The following is a 24,255-nucleotide window of genomic DNA, read 5'->3' as shown; positions in this document are numbered from 1 at the left end:
TATAGTGAAACTTTAGCGTTTAAGATTTCACTTAAATCAATATTTTTTACAACATTAAGTTTATAACTTGTGTGTAGGTACCGTGCTTATCGTGCCGGATAGAACTAGGTTCAGACTAGGTAATTCACGTGTTCAGACTAGGTAATAGACCTGATATGAATGCCATTACCTAAATATGAGTGGAGATAATATTTTTAAATCTTAGGCAAGTAGGTTCCTATAGATTTCGTTAAATTAAATAGTATGGAATTCTTTGTTGAACCTCAGAAATCCCTTTTTACTACGATAAAAAGAGTTTTATCGGTGTTGGGTCAGCAAAGTGTATGTAAATGAGAGCGCGCGGGTTTTTCACGATAGAAATAAAGGGAAATTGGTGTCTAGGGTGATATAATTCTTACGTTTACAGCAGGAATAGTACCGCAAGCCCTATTGTACTGTACTTCATATAATGAGACTTGCTTCATTAGCTTCACGTTTATCAGGGATTCGTGGTTGTGACAAATTAAACGAACATTTTTCTTAGCGACCTCTAGGCCTTTAAAATTGTCAACCAGTTTTATGGCCAAGTTAACTAATTTAGTGCTTGAAATCTCATAGTTTGAATTGCAATAACAATTGTTCAATAATTAAATTGTTATTTTCCATGACAAAGTTATCCTCACATATTATAAAAAGAAGTCCCTGTCGCGTCTGTCTGTACAGACAGACAGACGCGACAGGGACTTCTTTTTATATATATATATTCTTTTTATATGAATGCGATACACTGAAAAGCTACAGGGTAAAATTTTGTACGGTTTTCACCAATAGATAGGTACCTAGTGTGATTCCTGAGGAAGATTTAGGCATATAATTTTATGGCGTACCTACTTATGCTTCTCTTGACTGACTCTTCAATGGTCAAATGGTCATTAATCAAGGATCTATCCTTGATTAATGATGAAATGATCCAAAGCGTGATAGTTTTTAATTTGATTTACTTATTCAATAGTAAATAATTATTACTGTGTTTCCTAAATTTTATAAGGAAAACGGGATACAGTTATAGGACCGAAATAAAGACTAGTATCGATGTATCGATATTATCTTATGGAAAACGATTTTTCCCAATATTTCGGCACCCGAATATGCTACAGTGTTGTATATTTTCACAAACGAATGCTAATACATAATGCAAGGATAAATAAAGTACTCTAAAATAAACGTTTTAATCGACATAGCAAAAGGCGGCAAAGTTTTTGTGTACCTAAACATACAGTGATGTACTCTGGCGGCATAAATGTGCAGTTATATTCCCTATTAGAATAGTATCGACTCAAATCGCATTTTTAATTGACCAAGCAATGGTAATTGTTACTTTTTAGTTCGAAGTGTGCTACACATTTTTATTATTCCTCGAATTACAACTAGAAGAAAAATTAACTAGTGCTGTCAACTGTTTATTTCATTGTTCGACATTCAACCAGCTGAATCCCTACCACGGAACATACAAAACACGTAGCACTTTACTAACGTCATGCTGTCTCTTTATCCCTAATAATGTACGCATCGTTTAAAAAAAAAGAGAACTTATGGACGCAATGTCGTGCTACGTCGTGTTTCATGGTAGCCCCCACGATATTTTCCTTCACCGAAAGCAAGTTCTATGAAAACCACTACATGACCCGGGTAACAAACTCATAACAAACTCATGTGGCACGAGCAGGATTCGAACCTGGGACCTTTCGAATTCAGGCTATAAGTAACTCGATGTTAGTAACATTTGGCTCACGTAAGTTTTACCTTGTTACGTTGATAATGAAAACTACCAGCGTAGCCGACGTGACCGCTGTTGGATAGAATGACACAGAACGCCTGGCAGATCAGAGTTTATTGTATCAGAAAAGGTTCTCTTTTGTATTCAATATCGTAACAATTGTGTATATTACAATACATATAACCGTAACAGCAATATGGCAGCTAGTTGGTATCGATTTGTCGGGTACTGTATTTGTAAGCATGGGACGTATCGAGCGTGCCAATATCGCCAGCCAGATGTTCCCGACTGGCTAACTGACGCCTTAGCTCCGGATATTTTTATGTACGTTATTTATTATTATTACATATCCGGAGGATGGAGGTTTTTCATTTTTATGCGCACTGGCTTGAAAAGGTTGATGTGTCGAGTTAGTTTATTGTTATTGAAAAAGGTAAAAAATATGTATATTTTTCAACCGCAAATATCATGATTTCACCTTACTTACGTAAATTTATCTTAAATTTGATGATTCGCAGTTATACCTAATATGTCAGTCATCTACTGCTAGTCTTGGGTTTCTCAGTTTTTAATACTTAAATATAATTAACAAAAGCCTGGACGTCATCATCGCCCAAAATAGTGGTAATTTCAGATGCTATTAAGTACGTAAATGGAAGGGAAATATATTAAACATTCTATCACGTAGCACTGTGTCACTGAAATGAGTATGCGCTCGTGACCTAGATTGGTGTAACATAGAGTTGATTTAGACTGAGTACTTAGTTTGAAGTAATTTTATTTGCTTAAACCATGCTAATATGAATCATAGATATGTAAAAAGTAAATTAATTATCGATTAAGAATTGAAATTACGTTTTGTATCTTCGGAAAGGTCAAACAATCAAGATTTGTCTATTTATTTATTTATTTATTTCTCACGTCTTTTTGGATTCCTGACTATATAGACTGTCCTAATATATTTCTTTATTTATTATTTATTTGTACTTATAGTTTATAATATTAATTTGAAGAAGTTTTTAAAGACAAAATGTAAACTATATTTGGATAATAAGTCACAAGGTGGTTCATTAAAATATATGTGCTGTATCACGGGGATCTTATTTTTGATTTGTAGTTATTAAATTTTAGTAATCTGCTATTCACAAACTATTCAGATCAAAAATAAAAACATATACCATACCCGTGGAAACTCACATTCTTAGGTACATCAAAATATTAATTAACTTTCGTGTTCGTAAAATTGTCATTATTTGAATATACAAAAATTGGGCAAAGTCACTGAAGCTAAGAATTATATCTTGCTTTGTCAAAGTTACTAAATATTTAGTCACTAATTCCGAATTTGGACTTATTCGTCAAGAATTTACTTATCTGGTAGATTGTCAGTTACACTAAAGTTTGGGCAGTTGAGTCAATTCCTCCTGGAGTCGATGTCGGCAAAAGGCCTTAGGCTGTAGCTTGACCTTTGTCGCAGTTTGGTCCGAATTTCTATTATCTTTTACTTCCCCGTTGTTTGAAATCATTATTTATCTAATCTTTATTAGAAAGATCTAATTCTAAGCCAATAGGTGCCATTTGTAATGTTAGTTTTCATATATTTGTTTAGATATATTTTTTTATGATGTTTTTCAGCTCAGGAGCCGAAGTATATATACCTATCTACGATATGTTATTTATTCTTCACGCGCGTGTTTCCGAGAAAAGTATTTTGAAAGACACGTTATACAATTTTGATTGAAATTAAAACCCGTATTTTTCTCATAAATAATGATACTAATCCCAGTCTTATGTTCCAGATTCTAAAGGTTTAAAATTCAAGGCAAATAAGACGATTAATGAAAAAGTTTCGTATTCTAGGAAATTTGAATAGGCAGTGATTTCTATTTATTTAAACGACTCGCGAGTCTATTTCTATAGTCTATTTTTAAAAGGATCTATTTCAGATCTCCTGTAGAGGCTTGTCAGTCCTAAATCAATAAACCAGATCCGTTACCGTACAAGTGTTATCCAGCATTAGTTTTGGGCAGTCAATAAGTCCGCGACAGGAGCATGCGATACGTTATCGCGCATGCCTATGTAAGTTATTTACGCGTTCGCATCACTAACGCGACATTTATTGCTCTCTAAATTGCCGGAAAGGGGTCACTAATAAATATATCAGGTATTATTATTTTATATACAGCCGATACACAATAGCCGTACAATAATTATTACATGCCAAGGCCAATTCGAAGTGATAAGTTTTTACAGAACTGATGTATTGAATCCTATTTATAATCGATAACAGTGAATAAAAACTTACTTATCTAATTTGTATTTGGTGATAAAAATAAATTTATTTTCCGAGATAATTATTGCTTAATATTTTTATTTTTATTTTTCAGATAACAGTAAGTTATTGGATGAGAGGTGTATAGTATAATAAATGGTAATGTCAAATAGTAGTGTTTGTAATTTGTTTCATTGTAATGTCTGGGGCGGAACGAGCCTTGCAATAAATCAATATTTAGAGTACCTAGCGAGTTGAACAACTCGCTATACTCTAAATAGCAGCAGTGGTAAAACTTATGAAACTCGATTATCCTTTGAGCGCGGTATTAACCCCGGGGCTCATCCCCGGAGTAGACCCCGAACTATCAATCTGTGAGGTCGCCTCGCTCTTCCTTTACCCCGAACAGTTGACTAATTGCCAGAACCATTCCGATCAACACAATACTTCATTTTAGGTTTATTTCAATTAAACTTGAGAGACATGCAGGCCTATCATCATCTTTTACAGAACGATTCCAATGCAACTCAGTTCAATTTAGGAACCTAAAATGACTCGCATTCATACAAAAAATTAAGTCAATGGTACGAATTTGCGATGCAGTTCAGTTTAGCTCGTAAAGTGGATCGCGTTAAGAGATGATAGTAAGTCCCCTGGTCACCACTTATGTGCGTCATCGTTACAAAAAAAATATTACAAATCTCCGCATACTTGTCTGTACATAGGTTTGCCAGGCGACCGGATAAAGCCGGACATAGTTAGGCGTTTTGATTGCGTGTCCGGTTATATATATAAAAATAAACTTTATCCGGATGGTCCGGCTTTTGTTAGACATTTTTCGCTAACATCATAGGCACTTCACAAATCGAGGCTTGCCATTGTGGAATTTAATTTTAAATTAATAATAAAGTAAGACTGATTTGGCTTTCGATTTTGTTTATATTTAATTAGAATTTAAAAAGATTTGTCCTAATTTATATATTATAAACGAAGTCCTATGTTGCGTCTGTCTGTGTGTCGGAAGGATAAATGTAGGGTGTTCTGTCTTTATACCAAAATGACCGCCCAAGCTGGCTGGTCTGTCCGGCTATTAGGTTTGGCGACCCTATCCGTACGTCGTATCCATACGTTGATTCATCCTCAGTATTCATCATCACAAAATATTTCATGACCTTACTTTTTACTAACTTTAAACTAAAATAGAAACTTTATTAATTTCCTTTATATTAAAACATTTTTACACATCAACCACACACGAGTTAGCGTGGAAAACGAAAATCATATCAAATAATAATACGTTCAGCCACAGATACTTAGAAGCCCTTATCAAAAACAGCATATATTTTTACCTTTAAATAAATAATATTGTGCGCCTGATTTAACAAACAATTATATCGTTGTGGCACACTTGACATTTTGTTCAAAATAAAATAACCAAGGGTCGGAGGTGGCCGCTCCGTGACCGCACAGGGCGCTGCTTCCACTGCCCACTGAGCGAAATGAAATTTTATTTCCGACTGCTTCCCCTTTTATGAGATCTTAGCGAACGTTTTGAACCTAAATGAAATTTCAATTATAGGTATATTTCATTCGTTAAGCTCTCTGCTTTATAGCTACAAATGTCGGAGCAGACCCAAGCTAGATAGAAACGTTTAATTTAAATGTAACTCCATAAAAAGTCTCGAGAAAACTTTTTCAGCTCCATTTACGAGGAATTGAAAAAAAAATATAAGATTTACTTAATTAAAGGCATGTAGATTACCAAACTTTTAAGTTGTCTGCATATTTATGTATGATCTCTTTTTATTCATCTTTTGATTTACATTTAAGATCGATTTCATATTAACATCTAGTGTACACGTATACTACGTGTATATGTAGTATCTATGTTCAATCGTGTAAATAATTTTATGTGACAATTCTGAATCACCCTCATTACTTATATTTATTTCATTCAACATGGGTGTTTCAGTAAAAGCCCTCTCTCTCAAAAATATGATTTCTTTTCAGGTTTGGGCTTTCCGGAAATCAAGATCCGACATTAATCTAAGGGTAAGTTTTATGATTTTTTGGTAAATAAGGTAAACATTAATACTAGTAATATTTTTATAAAATATAATTTCAAGTCATGGTACATACCTTTTATAAAAAAACATATATAAAATAATAAATTATATATTTTAGGTATGTGCCTGAATAAAAAAGATGTGCTAAAATACATTTTTGCATGTTACGCTTTGAATATGAGGGATTTTTTGTAATACTTACGTCTGAAAATGCCGTAGAGAGATTTGTTAGTTACATAATTTTTTTATCGTTATTGTCAATTAATGGTTCTCATTTCCTCGACTAAATAAACGTTACATAATAGATATATAATACAATAGTTGAATCAGAATGAAATAAGTAAAACTACTTTTATTTATTTTTGGAGAAAAATCACTGAAATGTTTTCCATGTTTAGGTTACAGCTGTCAAATGAGTCACAAAGTGTAGACAGATTTGGGACGTGTGCTTTCAATAAATGTATTTCTGTACAAGTTGCGATCACTATTCAAGTCTGGTTAGGCAAGTTATTTAGAGGGCGGGAAAAATTGCGAGCATTCCCTTCGATTGTCGCTTCCTTCTCACGACCGTTTAATCTGCTCAATCTGGCATTAGGGTCGCAACTTGGGCCATTTGTTGCTAATTTATGTCGGGCGCAGGAACAACTAACCCAAATTGGTTATATATCAGATACATACGCTTTTTTGATGTTTCACTGGAAGAAGTAGTACGTTTATAAAATTTGCCTGCGGCTTAGGCCGCGTAAATATCCCTTCTCAACATAGTGAAACGAGATTTCACAAATTTCATCGTTTTATTACAAATTTGATAGAACTGGTTAAAGTCCGTCCCATTCCCGCTTATGGATGTAATTTTCAAATCTGTTATTATTTTTTACTGACTACAAATTTAAATTAAACATTTCACGGATTTCACTTCAAAAATATATATTTTTATTTCACTCCCTATTATTTTAAGGATAGGATTTCCAAAAATCCTATCTTAGCGGACGTCTCCACTGAGCGAGTTTGTGTTTTTCGCTTATATATATATATATAAGCGAAATATATATATATATATATATATATATATATATAGATAGATTTTTAATATTTATATAGATATATATATAGATTTTTAATATTTTCATACATACAAATTTATACTGACCAATGGAGCTGTTAGTACATATAGAAAGACTTAGGGTATATTTTTGTATACTTATATAGCAAAACGAGACTCATAACTGAGAAAATTGCTTTAAGAAATTTGTATAAGAGCGTTTCGTTCATCAAATCCCATTAAAAGTTTTTCCATTAAACATTTTACTTCAGCAAAATACTTTCATCTATATTAAAGTTGATACCGGTACACATTTCTGTCCTAACTGCATAATCAGTACTTCTAAATCGTCATTTCCATTGTTTTGATATCAAGATACAACTCCATAGTTTCTTCGGAATGTTGGGCTTTGCCTCTTGAAGAATTCACTCTTGCTTTCAAGGTGGACGATTTCGTATCTTTGTTTATTATCTTATATGTTTTCGACAAAAATGATATTCTTATAATCTATTTATCTCTATCTTGTTAGGTTATTTGGAAAGTCGAAAATAAAAGTCTACTAAAAAAAAAGATACTGATAAACTGAATAAAAGTAGACACACAATTAGCTGCGTCATCGGCTCAGCGAAAGGCGGAGGTCAATAGGTTTATAGCGTTAATGAGCCCTTTCAAATAAATCACTTCATTATTCTTAATTAATGTTAGAAACAAGGGAAACGGGAAAAATCACATTTTATTTTAAAACAAAAATAACGTCATAGGCCGCCGGTTCCGGATGCCAGTTTTATTTATTTCCGGAAACGTTGCGTTGTGTGGTATTCTATTTAACTTTATCCATCAAAGGCTTTTTGTTTTGACGAAAATAAGCTTTTATTTTATCACGAGGTCAATACGCAAACATACTTGTTTACTCGTATTGGGCCTGTTTTTGTATGCGTGGTGTATATATTTATCTGTCCTCAACAGGTTTTAGAAAAATGAATTCGAAGTTAACGAAAGACATCATATAAAACTTGTTAAAAAAACTGTTTTAATTGCTATGGTTATCTACAAAACAAACTTGTGTTTATTGTTATTCTGAAAGTTTGTTGACACCAAATACTTACGTGATTAATTTATATAATTCTGATGGAAAGTCGAAAGATTAGAGAAGAAAATTGTATATTAATTTTATTAATACCTGTGTTTTATAGTGATAAAACCAAAACATGTTAGAAACTTTGTATTTTCCGAGGTTTGTGATTAATATGTACTAGGCGCAGTTAGAGACAAGTTATAGTTGCATATAAAATTTTGCGTTAAGAGTTATGGGTAACTTAATTAGACATAAAATCATGTATTTAAGTACAAAGGTTTACAGTTTACAGTTGGTGATTATGATATATTATTTTTATAATGTATCTGTCTCCCATCGGGTGTGTTGTACTACTTTTTCTTCTCAGTCCTAGGTCATACCATGTTATCACTACGCATGTCATGTGTGTTAATGTACGTACATTCTATGTATACCTAAATGAGCGGTAGATGGTGGCTGACAGTTGTCCAAAAAATATTATTCAGTATGGTTGAAACGTACTTTATCTCGTACAATTTGTGAATAAATAATAAAAATGCCTATTGCCATGACGCACACAAATAGTTGTTTGTTTAAAGGGTCCGTATGTTTATTCCTTTAAAAATTATGAGCTCTAAACTTTCTTGTGGGTTTGTTTGTAATTAAAAGGTAGGTGTAGGTATTTCAGAAACGATAGAAAATAGTTGGGCTGGTTGGTAAAACCCATAACCGGAGTAGTGAGTTCAATTTAAAAAAAAATTAAAATAAGAAATGATATGAGCATTAGCGTTTATGGCCGTATTATTTTTTCTTTTTTGTTGATCATGTATTATTTTCCTGAAATTGGTAGTAGGTAACCCTATTTCGTAGATCTAAAGTTTATTTGTGTTTGCGATCATAGGACCCGCGTCACATCACAAGCTTATTTTATTAAATGGACCATTGAGGATTACTTCAGATTGTCTTAACGCATTTAAGGCTTATTCTATTTATGATTGTCCAGAAATAATCACATCAATGTAATATATTGTTTTTGCCCTGAGACAATCAGCATATGTTCTATCTGTTTTGCAGCCTTGGACAGCAGCATTTCATCCAACCAATTGGAAACAATAGTAATACACCGGCTCTAGAATTAAGCTGTCTAATTACTTGCTACTAATAAAAGTTGTAGTAAATTCTGTGGAAGAAATAGTACAACACAACAGTATTTTTCTATGAAAAAATTCTATTTATTCAGGCACATTCATGTCATTCTTATCATACTTCCATGCTAACGCCTGTTCACGTCGCAGTATTTGAGTGACATTTCTATAAATATCGTTACATAAAGCCCAGTACACATCGAAATTTACCTGAAAAATGAGTTTGGCACGAATCTGAAAATACTGTACAGTTTCTAATAACACTATTTACAATAATAGAAAACTTATAAAAACTAACAATATTTCTTGCTATTTCTATTGTGCCATAAAAATATTAAAGTGCCTTATTTTGGCTGAAAATGTTTTAATAGTACTATAAGTATATAGGGTGTGGAAGCGGTAACATCTATGAGGTGGTGCTGTGTGGAGCTCCCTTACGACTGGTAAGAGTAGTGGGCGCGGCAGGCGGCCGCAGCGCGCGGATGTCGGTCACAAAGAAATCGGTCAGGGCCGCGCCTTCCTTTAACATAGGTATTATGAATATTCCCTCGCCTACTGTCCGACTTTAAAGGTATCAGGTATATAGCAATATGCAACCTTCATCCTTGCTGCTGCAAGATGAAAACTGAAAGATTAGAGAATTTATCTTTAAAATGATTTTACATTGTAAAATTCTGACTTAAAAATTGTGTATAATAGAATAATAAATTGGCGCTACCAAATAAAGCGTCCATTAAATTAGACGAGAAGCGGAGTTCTAAATCCCGCATTTTAAATTCGATAATTGTAGATCAGAGTTCATCTGACGATAGCGAAAACGTTCTGCCAGGAGCTTTGATCATCCACGTCACGACACGCGGTGAATCCTAATGCCGTCGCGGTTTCGCGCTCCACTGCTAAGAATCGTAAATCACTTTTAATTAAGACATAGATAGCTTGGTTTACTTTCTTCTTTTAATGTATTAGAACTGACTACTTTACCTTTTAAATACTGTATTTTTTTTATATTTCCTTGTAAATGTGGACATTTTCAACAGAGTGTCCCATATGATGATAAGTCAAAATCATTTTAGAAGTAGTTGATTGGGATTTGGCATACACGATTTTGGCGTGAAAGGATAAATAATAAATATATTTTTTTCATTTCGATGTTTATACATTTATAATGAAATCTGATATAACACATAAGATAATTTCTACCGGGAGCAGAGCCCCGAGACCTAGTAAGTATTATTGTAGATATATAAAAACATATGACTTCTCATAGATCGTAGCTTCGTAGCACACTCGTAGCGATGTCGTAGCGTCCCGTAGCACCTGCGCGCACTTACCGCAGATTACGGGCGGCTTTCCCTCTTTGCATAAAAACTGATGTCTTGCTTAAAGCTTTTGCGATGACGTCGGTTTACAGCTATTAAGCTACTTGTAGCGTGTGAGCTTTTGTGGGTACATGAGAAAAAAAAAGATATTTTATTAGAAATGTTTTTTAATAATTAACTACTCGATGCGACCACTATTATACCGTATCACTTGCTCGCAAATATTTCACAAAATTCTTTATATTTTTGGAGGGTTTCATACAGCTCGGTATTCCAATAATTCACGTCAAACCACATTGATCCATCAATAAATAAAATAGAAAAATAATAATTAACTGACATTTTGGTTGCGAACATATTGCTCCTCTAAAACCTATAACGTTGTTATTAAACCTATAATTGTATTATGAGATATCGACCTCACAACCATTCGACTGGAATAAGATTTTCATTTAATAGTTTTAGAACGTTTTGATAGACTATAATTAAAAATCAAGTACTAAAAAGCAATGAAAGCTGCTTCGTATTGAGCTGAAAATTAAATAATACAAGTAAATATTTATAGAAAGAGGAGATATAACATATACATACAGAAATATACATATTGTAAATAAAACATACATTTCATTTTGCAGTTTTAGATAACATTAAATCACTACGTTAGGGAAAGGTTTTTAAGTTTTATTATTATATTTTGTTAATCTAATATAAAACAAGTTTAAGATTCTTCAGAATACATAATTCATAGTTCGTTATGAAATTCCGATATTGTAATACCCGGGATAAGGCGTGGGAATGTTCACCGAGCCGCCGCCGCTCGGCGGAGCCCAGGGCCCAGGGCTACCTATAAGAACCATTAAAAATTCAGCTCGCGGAATCTCATTACGCTAAAGTTTCAAGTTCACATACTCATTTTCTAATTCATTATGTAAATACTTGAGCGAGTCAGGTTATGCCTTCAGAGGATGTGTATGTCAGCTATATGCTGCGTGTAATTTTACCTGTGCCTGCTATTATCAATCCCACAAGAAGTTGTAATATTATCTTTGGGATGTACTTCTGTTTCATGTATTCATGTTTGTTCTTCTATAACACAAATAATAAATATTTATAATGATTTGGCAAAATTATGTAATATAATAGTGATAATAGTGGTTGTTAAATTGGTACAGTATAACTTATCTACCGTGTAAGATATAACTGATTTTTAATTACTATACGCTTTTCAATATTAGAGGCCAAAAAAATACCTTAAAATTGAAAAAAGTTTCAGGAATGATAAATGATTTTCGATTGTTATTATTATAGTCGTTTATTTAATAATGTGAACTCCTTGTAAGTTTATATATTTCTTCCTTTCTTCTTCAGTCAGTTTCACTTTTTACTCGTTATGTAAAGGTAGTATTTATTAAAATGTATGTGTAAATGTAGTTCTGAAGCGGTGGTGAACCCCCGCCTGTATCGAAAGGTCCCAGGTTCGAATCCTACTCGCGGCCACATGAGTTCACCAAGCTGACTCACATATAGTAGTTTTCATAGACCACTTGCTTCCAGTGAAGGAAAACATCTTGAGGAAACCTGCACACTGGTTGATTGTTAACTTGTAAATTAGAAATTGAGAAGCAGAAAGAGAAGAAGAAATTGAGAATGGCAAACCACTCCAATAATAGTGCCAACAAAGTTGTTGTGTGTGTTTCATTCCACGTAATGACCATGACCTACAGCCAGGAATACGACTTTGGAGAAGAAAACGTAGTATTATTACCATTTCTCTCAATGGTGTTTCTGAGAAGAAGTGAAATGAAATGGTTTTTAAATAAAAGATGAGCCGGGTGAGGGCCATCCGCGGCAAATGGCGGACTACTAATGGCGGCCACTCCGAGCCTCCTACGTTTAGACTAACTTTGCTTTGAATATTTGATAACGCTCACTTTGTTCACATCATTAAAACAGGGAGATAAAGTTCGATAGCTGCTATCACTAATAATAAGTAATAAATAAAAATAAGTAGTGCTATCTTTTTTATTTAATTAAATTATAAGAAACAGCCACGGTTAGTCATATTCATAACCACATATACTGTGACACAGACAACTTCGCATCAGCGAGGCCCATTGTTTTACCCGTGGTCCAAAGGGACCACGGACGACGGGTTTCCCAAGATCTACTCAATAAATCCATTTTAGCAGACGTGAATACGTGTAATGGGAGAATATACACAAATACATGGATTTGAAAAATATTTCGAATTTGAATAAATCCTTACTTGAGCTGTGGAGAGGGCTTATTAATGTGTGATTAAAACTTATGATTGACATGATAGTAACCGACTTTTTGTATACCCAATTTATCAAATACTGACTATATTTTTTCTGTTAACTGTAAATCCATCACGACCAATTTAAAAAAATGAACGTGAATGAACCTTTGAACATGAAGATTTGGCGGAAAAGGGTTGTTCCTTTTCCGCCAAATCTTCATGTTCAAACACATGTACTTTGTAGTAGTGTTTCAAATATGTATATTGTGAACAGAATAACTATGAAAATCCACAAAAAATTAAATCTGGACTACAATTATTACACTTATAAGGTCAGAACATCAGACGTTACTCAAACTGATAAGAGTTTTCCGATAAACATTTTGCAGTGTAACTGCTTTGAAGGCTAATATCATTTACTTTGGCCCGTATTCGAGGAAACTCGATACAACTTTATTAAGAGCTTCCTTTGACGGCTCTGGTTGTTATTGAACTTGAGAAATGTGCCCGATATTATTTGACATCCCTATAATTATCAAATAACACGTTATATCACTTTGCGAAGATTGAACTGGAATAATACCCTAATTTATTAATATTGTAATATTAATTTATTTTTGATGAATAATACAATGTTATAATTAGTGTTAAATAACCGTGCAGTAAAATTAAATACCATTCTTTGTGTGCATTATATATTGACACTCTATTGTGTTGTTAAAACGTTATAAGAAATAAGTTTATTTTATATATATATATATATATACAATAATTTGAAACCTGATGTATATATATATATATATATATATATATATATATATATATATATATATATATATATATACATAGGTATATAGTTGCGTAAAAAAGTGGTTGTGACATACGGACGGATGGACAGACAGACAGACAGACAGATAGACATACATGACGAATCTATAAGGGATCCGTTTTTGCCATTTGACTACGGAGCCCTAAAAATAGTATAACTATTTGAATTCTACTTAATCATTTCATTATACTACGTGTCGACACAAAGGCAATATCGCGGAGAGATGGTTAATTGAGATTGAAATGTGGAAAAACGAATACCGAAGCAAAGATAAATCAGAGATTTGTAAGCTGGCGCCGTGGGCCGCTAACGACTTTCCATACTCTTCTCATTATGCGCATGTAACATGTAACGCAGACATATTCAACTTTTAAGGAAAATTCCACGTAAACGCCCTTTTATATGCAGAATTTGTTACAGTCCACACGAGCGCCTTGTTTATCTAGCTTTTCCTTTCTACGCCTATTTTATCATCGCGAAACGATCTTCAAATGAAAAATGATATTTACGTTTATAAAACTGATAAACGTTACCAATAGATGTATATTTACTTTTTCGTAAAAACCTACTCCATATTATTTAGAATTATCATACATAATTTGTTCAACATGATTTGACAACAATGATTCAAACTTCTGCACTTATAATTTAAGTAAAACACTAAGTTTGCATACGTTTGTTTTGTTTCCGTTTAAAGGACAAGCACGGGTCGGGAGTTCAATCAGCGAGATGTAATCGAGAGTGTGAGGTCGTCTTCCGAATCACTAATGAACTGTGAATAACCCATCCCTTAGTTAAGATTCCAATCAATATATGACCCGCCCGTGGTTAGCACAAAACGTATTGAAAGTTAAACAATGGACCCGCACATTTTACCAAATCCACTTTAATCTACTTCTACACATGAAGTGGGACATGTCCTGGCACGTTAATGTATAATGTTTTATTAACTATTCGGTTTATATAAACCGGATATATTCTATGTTATATTTATTCCTCATACTCTATGGTATACCTGTATACTTAGATTAGGAAAATTATAATTTCTGTGTGTGTAAAAATTGTAGATGTATCGATGAAGATATATTATCTCAAAGTAAGACAAGTTTTTATTATTCCTGGTATTGATATGTCGCTCTCTTAGTATTGGCGTATATATCAAGTGCGTATTAATATATACAGTATATGCTTGTCCGTATGTCCTCTAACTATATAATGTATGTGTGAGCGTGGGCCGCTGGAGATCACTGATCCATGCCGAAACTATGAGATGCCACTTTATTACATTTTTGCCGCGTATCGCGTCGTTCTCGAGGCATTTTTCGTAATAATTTGATGACAGCTTTTGTCCTTTGTGCCTTTAAGATGGGTGCAAATGGAGTGAAAGATGTGATGATATTCATCTCAACTCAACCTGATAAATCACATTTTCTTGAGTTATTAATTTTACTTATCTTTTATTCGCGACGGAATAGAGGTATAGGCACTTAGGTTAACAAATATTTTTACGTGCAAATAAGGTGGCCCCATTAATTTTCGAAAGGTTTTGGCAAGGCTTATGTTTCAACAGCAAGGACTGTTGGTGAATTTAGATTTTATTACTACTAATTACTGAGGTGATTCTATTTTTTTACATTTAATATGAAGAAACTTAGCTCTCATTTATATCATCCAGTTAGGTATTTAATCATAGCGATTGAGATTATTTCAATTAGCAGTTATTAATGAAAACAATAAAAAAATAACTTTTTACTTAGTAACATTTTTGTAAAAAAATATATCATAAAGTGAAATAATCACAATTAATTTTATTGAGAATGTTAATGGATAGAATTGCCATTTCCTTCTCTATAAGTAGCATGCACCTAATTTGAAAAGTTGTTATTCGGTAGAGTGTGTACTTCCACCAGTATCACGCGCCAGCAGCCGTGATGATCATGCGGACACCACCATTAATCAATGTAATTCCTCTCTTAATGTATTCCGAGCAAAATCAAGAGAGCTACTACCGACTTTTCAAAGTTTAAAATATCCAATTTGTTCTTTTTTCGGCTCAGTGGGTGATTCATAGTCACCCGTTGATTGCATTAGTTGTTTCTAAATACCAAAAAGAGTAAAAAGGTGTTTTGCTTTATATATATATATATATGTTAATATTTTCTTGAATATCGTAAAAATAGACCCTTCGACAAACCACAAACAAAAATCATTTCCCTACACGCCTGTAAGGGCTTCGTTGAAAATGTCAGTTTGACAAAAACCTCTGTTCGGCTTGACCTATCAGCGCTATTGAAATTAGCTGTGACTTTTTAATAGAAGTACGTATAACAAAAAGTCTTCACCCCGTGCGCGAGGCCTTTTCTAAATCTATGGTTTTTACAAAAATGACATATTTGCCATTAGCTTTTATTGCACATTTATTCCGCCAGAGTACAGCACTGGTTGTTAGGTACACTAAAGTCGTCGATTAAAACATTTATTTTAGAGTACTTTAGTAATCCTTTCATTGTGTAAGCATTCATATGTGAAAATATACAACAATGTTGTTATTATATTCGGGTGCCGAAATATCGGGAAATATCGTTTTTAATAAAATAAAAAAAACTGATATAGATGATGAAAATATAGTTTTGGAATTTTTTGTCTGTCTGTCTGAACGCGCATCACTCGAAATGTACTGGACCGGTTTGCTTGAAATTTGGTATGTAGGTATATACCTTATATACCGGGTTAACATCTTAGATACATTTCATCCCGGTAAATGGTCAGGTTCCCGTAGGATAATTGAAAATCTAATTATGAATCTTAAATACCTCAGAATTCCTGGTTAGCATTCTTTAGACATTTCATCCCGGAAAATGAGAAGGGTCCTGTAGGAAAATTAGATACATTTCATTCCGGTAAATGATCAGGTTCCCGTAGGATAATTGAAAAACTAATTATGAATCAAAAATGCCTCAGAATCCCGGGTTAACATCTCATACACATTTCATGCCGGAAAATGAGGGGGGTCCTGTAGGAAAATTAGATACATTTCATCCCGGTAAATGGTCAGGTTACCGTAGGATAACTGAAAAACTAATAAACTAATGAATCAAAAATTCCTCGGAATTCCGGGTTAACATCTTCTAGACATTTCATCCCGGAAAATGAGGGGGGTCCTGTAGGAAAATTAAAATAACAATCCACGGAGCCGATTTACTTTAAAATTTTGTAGAAAGGTGTAAACAGAATATAAACAAATGCTTTTTATCGACTAAAGTCTGATGTAATGGGCGCAATATGTATCAATATATCAATATAAAATTCTTCCGTTACTGAGTGTTTGACTGACTGCCTCACAGACAACATACACCCGAAACTGCTGGGCGGGAAGCTGAAATTTGGCATGTAGGTGAGTGTAGATGAGTACTAAGAGAGGATTTTTGGAAATTCTACTCCGAAGGGGGTGAAAGGGGTGAAAAGCTCTAAATATGAAAGTTCTACACCGTTGAAGTTAGTTACTTGAAAATTTGGATTTTGGTTGTTTACAACAAAGTTATGAATACGTGTTTCAGATTTTTCAGAAAATTAACCCTCAACCCCTTCAAAAGGGGGGTGAAAGATTGTATGAGAAGTAATACAATTTTCAAGATAAAAAGCTAAAAATTGGCACACTTACTTTTTGTAGTAAATACAAAAAAATCTTTAATTTACGTTTGTGGTTAATAAAAAACCGGGTCGTAAAACGTCATAGAAAATGGAACGGCACGCGTTGCAGAAAGCGGGAGTGGGAGTAGGAGCGGAAATGGGAAGGAGACATGCAGTGGGAAACATGACGGGACACATTGCAAAAAACATGATGGCACAATATGTAGGAAACGGTACGGGATATCTACTTTACATTACATAGCAAGAAGCGGGATTGGACAAGGTTACGGGACGAGACACGCAGCGGGAAACAGAAAATTGAACTAAAGATGAGAAAAAATGCGAATTTGAATCATATATGTTTACCAGTCTTACAGAGTACGCGATAAAAAAATTACTGAGATTTTGCTATGTAATTCACGCGAGCGAAGCCGCGGGTAAAAGCTAGTAATTATAATAAAGGTATTGTGTTTTACAATGGACTTGAATCATTTAGCAAATTCGTCTTGTTGCATTTCATGTCAACACTTTGTGTTCTGAAAGCCTAGTCAATAATACACTAAATCCTACCTTTGTCCTTTAAACTCGCACCACGATTGCTTAGAAGGTAGGTACTATTGATCGTAAATCTTCAACAATATAGAAAATTGGCGCTTTTTGCCTCCATTTGCAATGTTTTGTGTACCTTCGTTGTACCAGTAGCGCCATCTGCGCTGAGCTTTGCGTATAATGCCCTATTCCATGCTTGTTGCATCATCGCGTGACAAAATAGTGCATTGTCATGGAAACAAGCGACGTGGGATATTTCTACTCCGTATGATAAGTGGAAGTGTATGATAAGTGGAAGTAGGTGTTTAACTTGCAAGAATTGTTTACAGACAAACAAACATCGGGACAGGTGAAAGTAAATAAAAGCCTGAAGTAAAGGACAGTATATCTATTTATTAATAATATATTTGTGACAATCAAATCACTGATTTCAAAACAAAAAAGATACCACTTAGCTATTAATGTTACACTAGATATTTATTATTGTTCTTGTTCACGAAGGTCACAAATATCATTATGACCCTTGTATTTGATTTTGTCATGATCATGATCAAATTATTGTTGTAGAGAGAAACAGGATCTCTTAGAAATGCTTCGAACTTGGGAAAATATTGTGAAACGCGCAATCTTTGAAAGGTAGGCTTTTTACGCAATATTTGTGAAATAAATGGCTATAGAAACTTTTCAACATCTGTTTCGGGTACCATATAACTCACACGTTATGACCGTTTGACTTTTCCTGAGTTTACTCCGTATCAAAATATTCATTTACTATTGACAAATAAAGTAAAATAAAGTCCCTGTATTATTTACGCAATTCCAGATTTTTAATAAACCAGGCTCCTTGTACACGTTATTTGGTATTTTATAGAAGAGCTCTAAGCTGTTTATGCTCGGCTATCATATGTTGGCGAAGAATATACAATAATAAAATATTATTGCATAGGTAGGTAGGTATGTAATGTACATGCGAAATCATTGCTGAGAAATATATTCCGCAGAGAGCGCTAAGAAGATTTGCAGATAATCTTCCCTATAAAGCGGGCGATGCGGCATGTATACACATCGGAAAAACTCTGAACGTTAGCAGTGAACTTACCGAATTTATTATGCTCCTCGGGGCCGCTGGCCACTAGCCTGCTCAAGTCCTGCCATAATAAGGAAATGTATTATGTATCTCTGCGTTCCCAATGTTTAGCTTTAGCTCCCAATATTTAACCTTTTTTTTCAGCGTTCCTAATTTTTTGGCTTTGATGCATTATAATAACAATATACATTGTACTTATAATTTTTTTTATCGCACGAAATTTAGTACTATCGCTTTCAAATATGGTATCTGCGGATTCATTGGACTTTTAGTAATAAAGGCATCCCTAATCTCAGTAATAAAACGGGGCACACACGCGACCTCCCGTACTAGGGGATACCCGTAAAACTGTCAAATCATTAACCAAAATTACTTTCCTTTGACACATGTAGAATCCACTCGTGTCCATTAAATTTCGATACCGTTCGCAATAATTATTTATCTTCAATTTGGAGTGTGTAGGTTTATATACAAATTTATTTGGAATTGATTTTCATTTAATAGGACTAACATGAAAGACAACGATAACAAACTTTTATGATGAAAATTCCTCGTCTATAATATTTTAAATGTACATACATTTAAAAATATTTTTCAGGAGTGTCTGCGGGGTCAATAAGTCCGGCAGCTTTTCGAATGAGTTTGTTTTGTGAGATGAATGTGGGGATAGAGTTCCGGTAAAAACTTTTAATAAGTAATTATGTTTTGTAGCAACAAACTTTATTAACATTCTATAACGTTGCGCACAATAGGAATAGGCTCTGTCTACCTCTAATATACTGCCTGAGGCTATGATAATCTAAAATTATCACAGCTTGAGGCTGTATTCGGATATTCATTATTTCGATGGCTGCCCATTGTCGGATAGCCGCACAAAGCTAAATTGACGCGGCCAGTCTGTGCGGACGAGTATTGATCACTGCCAAAGTCGGTCGGAGCACACTAATCTCTCCGGTATAGCCATTTCATTTCCAATAATATGTGAAACACTCATTGTTATCTATTCACAGAACAGAGCAAACCTGTTTTAAAAATGTAATATCGGAAACGAATTTATTTTTTGTGAATGTGGTCACTTTTTTGTTACTGGCTTCTAATTTCGGTTTAATTGATATTGCGATTTTTATTGATTTTAATTTGTACATAAACTTTGCTGCTTGCTTTGATGCTTTTTTAAAATTAGTTTACTAGTAGATAAATTATTTTATCTTTCTATATATTGAACCAAATGTCTTTACACCTGTTTTATGTAAATGACGGGATGACAGGATAGTGCCCTGCCCTTCCTCTGAACTGAACATCGACAATGGCAGTTAAATTCCACATAACATTCTGAATAATGTCATTTAAAATACTCAAAAGGGATGAAAACAAGACTGAGTTTATAAATACCTTCACTTATGTTGGCCTTTTCGGCCCTTGAATACAGGATGAGCATCAATTAAGCAGCCTACTCGACACAGGCCGGGTCAGACACATTCACATTTATATATTCACAGCTATATATGGAGCTTCTCGTTAATGATGAAATGAAAAAAGTATTTTTGAAAAATACTTCCTGATGGGTCAGAGCATTTATGTAGAGTTTGATGATATTTAATTGAAACTTCATTCTATTTTCAGGCCAACATATATATCAATGTTTAGCTGAAAATAAACTACATGGCGAAGAAAATTCACTACTTCCTTCACTACCATATTTTCTTCTTCATTTATTGATATTAGAATCGGAATATTCATTTACGAGTTGCGGTGAAAAGTCAAAAATATAAAAATCGTGAAGCGGGCCATTGTTAAAAACAAGAAGGTAAAAATCATTTATTAATCTCGATGGTAAAAATAAACAGTTTTCGTCGGCCGGCACACCGTAAATTAATTCCAGAGATACGCTCGCCAGTTCGCGACTGATCCTATTGGCTATTGGAGCCCCGTACAAACCGAATTAATCTGCGTACTTCATTAATTTTAATTTAACGGCGCTTCTAACATTTCTGTCCTATTATTTTTTGTTCAAGCATTTTTTGGTATATAATTGTCAATTTTCATGGATTACGGATATGATAATAACGTCTTAACCTAAGACATTCTAAGTAGTAAAGTAACTTGCCTATAATTGACAAATTGTAATCCTCTTTTCTTTCTTCATAGTCGTATTCTTCACGTGTGAGGGTCGTGGTCATTACGTGATATAAAACAAATACAACGACTGTATTGGCAGTATTAATGGAGTGGTTTGCTATTGCCTTTGCCACTTCCCACACAAGTTCACAAAACCAGTGTAGGATTCCTCACGATCCTTCATCGGAAGCAAGTAGTGGTCGATGAAAACTACAATACATGAGTCAGATTGGTATATAAAAACTCATGTGGCACGAGTAGGATTTGAACCTTTAACCTTTCGTTCCATTACACCACCACTGCTTTGAAACTAAGTACCTGATAGAAAGGTTAAAAAAAAACGCTTAAGTAGTTATTGTATGAACTGGTTTCTGAGAAGAAAATAAGATAAATACTTCCCAAACCAATTGAAAAAAAATGTGGATTTGTCAGCACATTTTATCGGTTTATCAAAAAGAAAATCGGGATAATTCGCGAGAAAATAAAATGCAAATAGACCTATCGTGTGTAGTAAAGCGAAATTTAGGGCGATGTTAAATTTTAACAACGTTCAAGAGACGACGGCGGCGGCAACCCTCTTTATTGCGAGCTGCGAGTATTCCCCGGCGACGCTGAGAATCGGAACCTCCGCATATTATTATCCTGTTATTTCTCACAACATAAACCGAATCTGCCGCCTGTTGAATCGACGGAACAAACACTAAAACTAACTTCGGCACTTCCAAATCCGGGGTTCAAACTACACTGTTTTTGTGGGAGATATTGTGCTTTGATGGTTATTTGTATAAATTACAAAGCTTTTATATTGTATTGTGCAGATTTGTTCTGGATTGGTTTGGAAACAAGGGGGAGACACTTTTGTCTATCATCAATTCTGTGCCAGTCAGCTCTCTTGTCTTCTACATTACGCGGTTAATATTTATTGTAATACTAGCTTCGCTTCCGTGGGAATTTCGGGATAACAAGTACCATATGTGTAGTAGTATATTCTACTATATTCTAGTGAAATTATGTGAAAAATAATAAATATACATCCTCAGAAACTTTCGCATTTATAATATTACCTAGTAGGATTATCCTGTAGAATACACGTTCACGTGATGCGAAATTGATTTTATTGTTTAGTTATCTATAACTATTTATTTACATTCTCAAGCGTTTATATAAATAGAGGAATAGCATTTAAATAACACTGCACGTATCTTTAAAATATCTGGCAGTCATAAATAATAAGTATTTTACAAAAATGTAATTTTTGACACAAACTTATTGTTGTCAGAGATATCTTATAAATGTAGATGCAATAAACCGTTGAGGAGTTCCTACGTCTGAAGCCGTTCCTGGGTGCATCATCAGGTCATGCTTGTCATAAAAATACATTGTCATCCAAACGACACGTGTGTACAAAATTTCAGCTTATTCGGTTGCAGATATCTGCTTCGAAAAGGCTTGTAAAAAGGCCAGTCGTAGACAAAAGCGCCATCACTGTAGGTACAGTTCGCAGTAGCGGCTGTCAACGCTGAATTATGTTCCGACTATCCACTCGACGTGGAACACTGCGCGGCGCTCGGCCCGTGACAGAATTTTAATGCACAAATGTCAAACATTTTTCATGGAGCTCTAGTTTAAATTGCACACATATTCAACTTGATTTATAGATTTTCGTTTCATATTGCTATATTGCTCGTACCTGTTCAAGTGTATTATGACTGGCTACGCTCTGTAAGATATTAAAAAGAAAAACTTCCTTCTCTCTTTTTTTCTCGAAAGGAAAATTCTAAAAATAAAACTACAACACAGAATAGGCAGGCAACAAAGGGATTTGCCACGAATTTATTGCAGCTGACAGATATAAAATAATACAATTTCGGTTAGCAACGATGTCGTAGACGGATTACATAGAGGCATTGTGTTCGAAATTCGAATTAAAACAAGAGAGAAACAGTAGGATATTGCAATAATGAACGCGTCTGCGTAATTTGTCTCAGAGGCAAGTCGTCTTGTGTTGCAGACTTCCAGTGAGAAGGGATTAAAGGTTGATTGTGTATGTAATGAATTTGTTCCGACTGAGTGCTGGTCCAGTGTATTGATGAAATTTTTAAATTTCTTTCATTGAACATTTACAAATTAACAATGATTGTAATATAGAAAATATCTTATTCAAGAATAAAATAACCAGTTGTACCTACATACCAAGTTCAGCGTATATTACGCAAAACGTGATATATTGGTAATTCCATTTATATTTGGGGTAAAAAAAATACTGTGGATACCAAGATGCTAGAAGTTGATATACAGGAAGAAGAAGAGAAGGAGCTGAAAGAACTTATAATAATAACGTAAGGACAATGTCGAACAGCAAAAGAGTAAATGATTACGACTGTAAAACCTACACGAATTTATATAATGTAGCATGACCAAGCTTCGCCAAATACTGATTGTTAATTAAATGTAATTAGCTCGTGTAACGACGTCGGCTGTCGCGAAAGCTGAAACCTTGATGAGAGCAGAACGTAGGAGGTTATTGATTCTCGCCATCTGATTTAACTATATAGCTACCTAAAATTACTAAGGTATGTACTCGTAGAATGATAATGTCTATTAATATGATCGCGCATCACGCAAAAAACTGCTGGGTAGAATATGATGCGGATTTCACAGTTGTATAGCAGATAGTCTAACTTAAAATCTGGTATACGTTTCATCGCTATGCGTTGCTTAGAACCCGAGATATTTTATGAGCGGGCGCATATAATACACGCGAGGAAAGCGGCGGGCAAAATCTAGTATTTTAGTCTTTCTGTGGAAGTTTCGAAATAAATAATAATAATAAGGTTTCAATTCCAAACTCCCACGAAACACCAACGGGAGCGGAGCAAGTGCATAAATTTGTTGCCAATGTTACACAATTTTAACTGGTAAACAAACTAAAATAGGAAACTAGATTGCAGAGTTTATAGAATCCTTTTGATCAGTACCCTGTACTACACAGTTTATTTATTCAGGGATACCGGAAATGTCGGGAAGAGATCGCTAAAAGCCCGCGGCGTTCCCAACCGCCGCGTGTTGCACCGTGCCCGCGGGACCTCCCCGGTCTAGAAACATTCACTTCCCACAAAAATTAAATG

The 24,255-nt window shown here is 34.2% G+C and overlaps 1 protein-coding gene and 1 long non-coding RNA gene across 9 annotated transcripts in view; both read left to right on the top strand.

Annotated features, from left to right (window-relative positions):
• Fife (fife) overlaps positions 1 to 24,255 on the top strand; it is a 90,108-nt gene that overhangs the window by 4,943 nt on the left and 60,910 nt on the right. For all 8 annotated transcript variants that reach the window (XR_008405004.2, XM_053750205.2, XM_053750208.2 and 5 more), the window contains exon 2: positions 6,039 to 6,080. The gene's annotated coding sequence lies outside the window, so the exon portion shown is untranslated. The remainder of the gene's footprint in view (positions 1 to 6,038; positions 6,081 to 24,255) is intronic.
• LOC135309793 (uncharacterized) lies at positions 18,458 to 20,788 on the top strand. The gene is made up of 3 exons (XR_010370007.1): positions 18,458 to 18,558; positions 19,608 to 19,686; positions 20,633 to 20,788. It is a non-coding gene; the product is annotated as an uncharacterized LOC135309793 (long non-coding RNA).

The sequence above is a fragment of the Plodia interpunctella genome, chromosome 10 (genome assembly GCF_027563975.2).
Source record: "Plodia interpunctella isolate USDA-ARS_2022_Savannah chromosome 10, ilPloInte3.2, whole genome shotgun sequence".
Lineage (NCBI taxonomy): Eukaryota > Metazoa > Arthropoda > Insecta > Lepidoptera > Pyralidae > Plodia > Plodia interpunctella.
Note: the sequence above shows the minus strand (reverse complement) of the source record. Positions and strands in the feature narration are given on the sequence as shown.